Source organism: Tupaia chinensis, unplaced genomic scaffold (genome assembly GCF_000334495.1).
Source record: "Tupaia chinensis unplaced genomic scaffold, TupChi_1.0 Scaffold000101_1, whole genome shotgun sequence".
Classification (NCBI taxonomy): Eukaryota; Metazoa; Chordata; class Mammalia; order Scandentia; family Tupaiidae; genus Tupaia; species Tupaia belangeri.
The window spans coordinates 3,029,373-3,036,268 of NW_006159565.1; positions in this window are offsets into that span (position 1 = coordinate 3,029,373).

Sequence of the window (6,896 nt, forward strand, 5' to 3'; positions counted from 1 at the left end):
TAGGGAAGACCTAAGATAGACACACACTCATTCAGGAAAACTATATTGAATGAGGGTGAGAGAAGAGGGAAGTGCATTTATTTTAAATGGAGGTGCTTTTGTTGTATATGTGACAAGACCAAACACACAGTCTAAATTCATTTAGAAATTTAGAATGCACCAACTGATGGAAGATGAACTCATCTTGCAACCTTGTGTAGTGGTACTTTTGGGAGAATAGGTTGAGGCAGATTCTGTGTCCTTGCATCTAAGTGAGTGGAGGGCAGGGTTCATTATTAAATTAATGTTTATATTTTCACCTCCTCTGTGTTTCAAGCAAGATTTGGCAGATGCATGAGTGTAAACAGTTTTTTTTTTTTGTAGAGGTGTTTGCTATAGGACACGTGTGCTCTCCAGAAAGAGACGGAGAGACAGAGAGCGAGAAATCACCCCCCAGGGGGGATGGCCACACTGCAATCCCTTCTTCTCCATTTTCCTCTTGGGATCTTGGGCACGCACGCACATGCACCTGGCTTGAGTTTAAGCCACTGGGTCTGGGACTCGAACTGTGGTCGACGACATGGGAGTCCAGCGATATAGCCATTACACTAACTGTTGGTCCCGAGCTTAACCATGTTTATACATTTGGAAGCCATCAGGTGGTATAGTGGTTAAGGTGCTGAACTCCCACACGATCAACCACGGCTTGAGTCCCGGACCTGTGGTTTGCTTTTTCACTTTCCCTCTCTCTCTGTGGTGAGTGCTCATGCCTTATAGAAAAAAAGTTAAAAATAATAATAAAATTTTAAATAATTATTTTTAAAAATGTTTACACATTTGGAATATCTGTTAAAGCCAGCTCCTCAGGGCCAGAGGATGGTGTAGTAGTTATGTCACTGGACTTCCACATGGTTGACTGTGGTTTGAGTCCCAGATCTGGTGGCTTGAAAATCATGCTGGGTGTGTGTGCATGCATGCCCAAGATCCCAGGAGGAGAATGAAAGAGAAGGGATTGCATCATGGCCATTCCACTCGGGGGTGGGGTGGGGTGATTTCCCACTTTCCCTTTCACTGTCTCTGTCTCTCTAGCGAGCACACACAGCCTAAGGCAAAAACTTCTTTAAAAAGAAAAACAAAAAACCAGCTTCTCAGTTTTTCCTATATTAGGGATTCTGTAACAAGAGTATCTTACCCAGACACACTTCCCTTTGGTTCCGTGTGAACATCGTGTATTTGGGTTTAATGTATCATGTACTCCATTGCTTTTCTGTATTCTTTGTAAGAATCTAAAAAGGGCCCTGGGAGATTGAAATCAAATCATTTTGTCTTATAATTTGCATTATTTGTGAGGTGACTATTATACCAAAAATGACTACAGTTTTCTGTCAGCCTCTTGTGGAGCAATGAGTTTGTCATTGACCACAAAAGTGGTAGACCACCAGGATTCCGCTTTTAGTCTTAACCTTGATATGTGAATTTTGCCCTTTGCGACTCAGATTCGTAACAGGTGGTGGTGGTTGTTTGGGCTTGTTGGGGGAGGAAGGGGGATCCAGAAACAGGGATAAAACCCCTACCTCACTGTAACTGAGAATCATTCAAACCAAAGTACCTGCCCTGGTGAGCAGGGAGCTCTACAGTTTACATCCTGCCTAGGCCCCCTTCTTTCTCAGAGGGAAAAATTGCATTCCTTTTTCATAATTGAAATATATTGATATGGCTATTAGCATGACTGAAGAAACCTGTGTTGTTCACACACACACACACACACACACACACACACACACACACCGCCCCCTGCCCCTATAATCTGTTAAAATCACCATGGCAGGATGGTGGGAGTAGAGAGGGCAACCCTGTAGTGCAGAGGTAAAACACAGGGCAGAGAGCCTCACTTGGCTGACCAAGTTTGGGGTACCCCCCTTAGCATGTCACGAGGTGCACACATGTGTGCCCAGAATCCTGATGAGATGGAGAGAATGGGAGGAAAAAGGTTTGTGGAATGATCAGGTCTTGGTACGGGGTGCTTTCTCTCTCTCTCTGACATGTATGCACACACCCTCTAAAATTAAACCAAAAAAATCAGTATAGATTTTCTTTTTGTATAATGTAACATTTTTAAAGCCAAAGGGCACATGCCTATTGTCTTTAAGTTGGCAGATGCGATCGATGTGTAATGAGGGCTGGCTCCCTGGTGCAGTGGTAATGTGATGCTCAAAGAGAAGCCTGATCCCAGATAGTGACTGAATGCCCAGCCTGATCAGCCTGCAACACATTGAGCAGGTGCGTGAATGCTCAGAGCAGAGGGAAGGCTCGAGGAAAAGGACTGCAGCGTGACCACACTGTGGAGGGTGCTCCCCTCACTCTCATGTGCACATGCTCTATTATGAATAAAGAAAAAAATGTAGTGTGATCAATGTCAGGTAGTCATTTTATAAGTGTCCTTTATTTTTAAACCTTTAAAAAATATTTATTTCTACCATGAATGAGAGACATAGATACCCCAAACAGTTTTTATATCACAATCCATCCCCAGCCTCAGCCAGCTTCGAATAATGGGTGTACTTATGTCTGGTGTGTGTAGGGAGGTCGTCAGACTTGAACCTGGAACCTTCCCATATGGGCCAGTCTCGCAGAATGTGGTATTACTACTATGCCACTGCCAAGCCCCTGTGGCCTCTATCAATGTGGGCAAATTTTAAGTTCCAGTGAAACAATCTTACTTCCCTCTGAAGGTAAACAACTGAAGCAAGCCGGTGAGTGGGACACTACTACTGCCACACTAGTGGGTAGTTAGTGAATCGCAAAGTTTTTATGTAGCTGTTTCATTTGGAGGGAACGGATGAGATTGGAAGACTAGTTCCTGCGTCTGTGCATGTGAGGTTTGCATTCGCCATAAGAGGGAGCCGCGTGCTCACGCAGGGAATGTGATTATTCGAGAAGGCCTTGTTTTTTCTGATTGCTTTGTCTACCCACACTCCTAAGCACAAAGTTAATAAAAATGCTAGATTTAATTCAGTTCAGCATAGTTTGCTCACCTCAGTCAATGTAATGCATCAATCCTTACAACAAGATTGTAATTTTAATTGAATATGCATAGACTACACTTTAAAAGAAGATAAATACGTTAGAGATATAAAATGTGATTTTTTTTGGTCTTTATTTTTATTTTAGAGAGCGACTTTAAAGTAAAAAAAAATAAAAACAAGCAAATTGGGAACCAGCAGTTAGCGTAATGGCTATGTTGCTGGACTCCCATGTAGTCGACTGCGGTTCGTGTCCCAGACCCGGTGGCTTAAAACTCACGCCGGGCGCGTGTGCGTGCATGCCCAAGATCCCGAGAGGAGAATGGAGGAGAAGGGATTGCAGCGTGACCATCCCCTCTGGGGGGTGATTTCTCGCTTTCTGTCTCTATGTCTCTCTCTGTCTGTCTGTCTGGCGAGCACACGCGCCCTATAGTGAAAATCTCTCCAAAAAAAAAAAGCAAACAAAACCACAAAACACATTTTCACACAGAATCAACAAGAACAGTAGTTTGGCTCAGAATTTTCATTTTTGCCAATGGACGTGCACAGCCTCTTAGTGCCATGTACCTCAACAGACCCCTTCAGAACGAGGGTATCCTTGGTAATTCAGGGTGGCCTCAGTGGGCTCCTCCTGAGCCTGTTTTTTTGCATGAAAGCCACTTGAAGACTACTGGGAAATCTGCAACACAGAGTGAATCAATTTTTCACTACAGGTATAAACTTAATTTTTTTCAGTTTATTTTTTTAAAGAATTATTTCATTTACCATTATTATTTTAATAGTTCCATAGAGAGACAGAGAGAGACAGAGAGACAGAGAGAGAGAGAAAGTGAGAAAGCAAGGCCCCAGGTCTGGAATTCAAACCATGTTCGGTCATGTGGGAGTCCAGCGCCCTTAACCACCATGCCACCTGCTAGCCCCTTCAATTTATTTTTTCTTTCATAAGTGAAAAAGAAAGAGTAAGTGAGTATTCCCAACTGGGTTCCCATCCTATAATCTACTCCTTGCTCAGCCAGCACCAGACCATGGGCACACATACACTAGCATGTTTAGGGAGGTCTCTGAGTGCAAGTCAGGAACCTTCTCATGTGGGCCAACGTGAGCATTGTGTTACTGCTGCATCACTGTTAATCCTCTCAACTTAAGTTTTTTTTGGTGGCTTATAGTGAAATGTTCTTGACGTGTAGGACTCTATTAAAAGATTAAAGAACATCCCATGGCATGGTGGTTAAGGCAGCTGTGTTCCGCATGACTGACTGTGTAGTTTGAGACCCTTGTGAAATGAAGGAGGAATGGAGGAGAAGGGATTGCAGTGTGATCATTCCTTATGGGGAGGGGGAGGGTGCTTTCTCACTTCTGTCTCTAGCGAGCCCCACATGCCCTCTAGCAAATTTAAAGAGAGAGAGAGACATACAGGCTAGATGGTGGCACAGCCATAACACAAGACTGACTCAGGTCAGGGAGGTTCCAGGTTCACATCCAGAGATCTCCCAGAACATGTTGGGAGCATGTGCCTGTGAATCAGGTTTGGCTGAGGTTAGGGATGGATCACACTGTAGAGACCATGTTAGGGGTGCTGTCGTTGTCTCTCTCACTCATGGAGGAGAGAAATACATAAACTTTAATAAAAAGAGAGAAAGGGGGCCAGCAGATGGCATAGCGGTTATGTTGTTGAACTACCACATGGCCGACTGTGGTTTGAGTCTCAGAACCAATGGCTTAAAATTCACACTGGCATGTGTGCGTGTGTGCCCAAGATCCTGGGAGAATGAAAGAGAAGTTATTGCAGCATGGTCATCCTCCCTGGAGTGGGGAGTGATTTCTAATTTTCCTTCTCACTGTCTCTATCTCTGTCTCTGTCTCTCTGGCGAAAGCACACATCCTAAGGCAAAAACTTCTAAAAATATAGCGATAAAAAGAGAGAGAAACTGGGGCTGGCAGGTGGTATGGGAGTTAAGGGCACTGGACTCCCACATGGCTGACCAAGATTCAAATCCTGAACCTGGTGGCTTGCTTTCTCTTTCTCTCTCTGTGTCTCTCTCTCTGGTCAAATTAAAATAAATGAATGAATAAACAAAATTAAATAATTCAATATTTTTTAGAAAATAATCGTTTTATTTAACTTACTTTCTTTATTATTTTTGGAGAGGATTTTGCTATAGGGCGTGTGCGCTCACCAGAAAGACAGAGAGAGACAGAAAGCGAGAAATCACCCCCCAGGGGGGATGGCCATGCTGCAATCCCTTCTCCTCCATTCTCCTCTTGGGATCTTAGGCACACACGCACACGCGCCCAGCGTGATTTTAAGTCACTGGGTTCGGGAATCGAACCGCAGGCGTGGGAATCCAGTGACATAGCCATTACGCCAATTGCTGGTCCCATGGGTGTAACACTCTTAATCTCCAGAACAATTCTGGAAAACAGCTGTTGTCATTTTAGTTCTGAAGACAGGAGGCCAGGTCACAGTTCGTAACTGACAGAGCTGGAATTGGAACAGCTTAGTGAGCAGTTTGTGCAACATTCCTTGCCACTTCCTTTTGAGAGTCATTCAGAACCTAGCAGGCGTTTACTGGGCATCTACTGCATACTAGGCATCTTAGGGGGTGCTGGAGACAGAGCAGTTAAAACTGATTCCTATCCTCACAGAGCTAACAGTTCACAAAGGATCTAGGTAAGATGAACATGAAGGGAGACAAGGAAAGATTTTTGCTGTTACAAAAGTACCAGTTATTTGATTTTCTGGTTGTGGAAACGACAAATGTTACATTAAATAAGTGAAAATTTGGTCTAGTGAAGCTGATGTTAACTTGTTGATACTGAGAAGGACTTTAAGGAGGAAAGCCATAAGGTTTGCTTCATGTTTGAATCTTCACTAACCACAGACTATATTGGCCACTTCCATCTCAGACTTCCACCTGGGGTCTCAGATTCAAAAGGAATGATGGTTTTCGGGACCAGCTGGTGGCATGGTGGTTAAGGCGCTGGATACTTCCACATGGCTGATCATGGTTCCAGTCCTGGACCTGGTGGTTTGCTTTGACACTTTCTCTCTCTCTCTTTCTTTCTCTGTGTCTCTCTCTCTGGTCAAATTAAAATAAATGAATGAATAAATAAAATTAAATAAATGATTCTTAAAAAAAAGAAATGATGGTTTTTAATAAATCTAAAACTAGTATATTTGTATTGTCCAAGATAGTAGTTTTAACCATATGTGATAGCTTAAGTTTTATTTTTTAATTGACAAAAAAAAGTATAGACTTAACATGTACAACAGCTTAAATTTTAATGAAATGAAATTAAACTCAGTTTCTCACACTAGCCATGTTTAAAATGCTCAGTAGCTGTGTGTGGTAGTGCTGCTGTATGTGACAATACAGATAAAGAACACCTTCCTCCTCACAAGAAATTTTGTTGGACAGCCTTTTAGCCTCTTCTAAACACATTCATGACAATTTTGGATCTTTAGGATATGGAGATTTTTAATATACAAGGGTATGTGTTTTTTTTAAACTTCCCCTGCCCCCATCAACATAAGACAAAAACAACATTCTCTGAGAGTGCAGGAATAAAGATCACGAGTTCGCGCATGATTTTCTGTAAGCTTTAGCTTTGCAAAACGAGATTGTCTTTGCCTCTCACTTTTTATTTATCTCACAAGGTATTTCATAGCTGTCTTTGAATAAAGGGTGTGAAAAATTAGCACAGTGCCCGCCTCCTAGTAGGCCTTCAGTGAGTGGCAGCCTCTCTTTGCCTTGATTTTTAAAATTTAGTTATTTCTTCCATGAAGGAGAAACAGAGAGCACCCCATCAGAGTCTTGATACCATGATCCACCCCCTGCTTTAGCAGGGATCATGGCACACACAGGCCTGGTGTACTCAGCAAGGTCTCCAGAT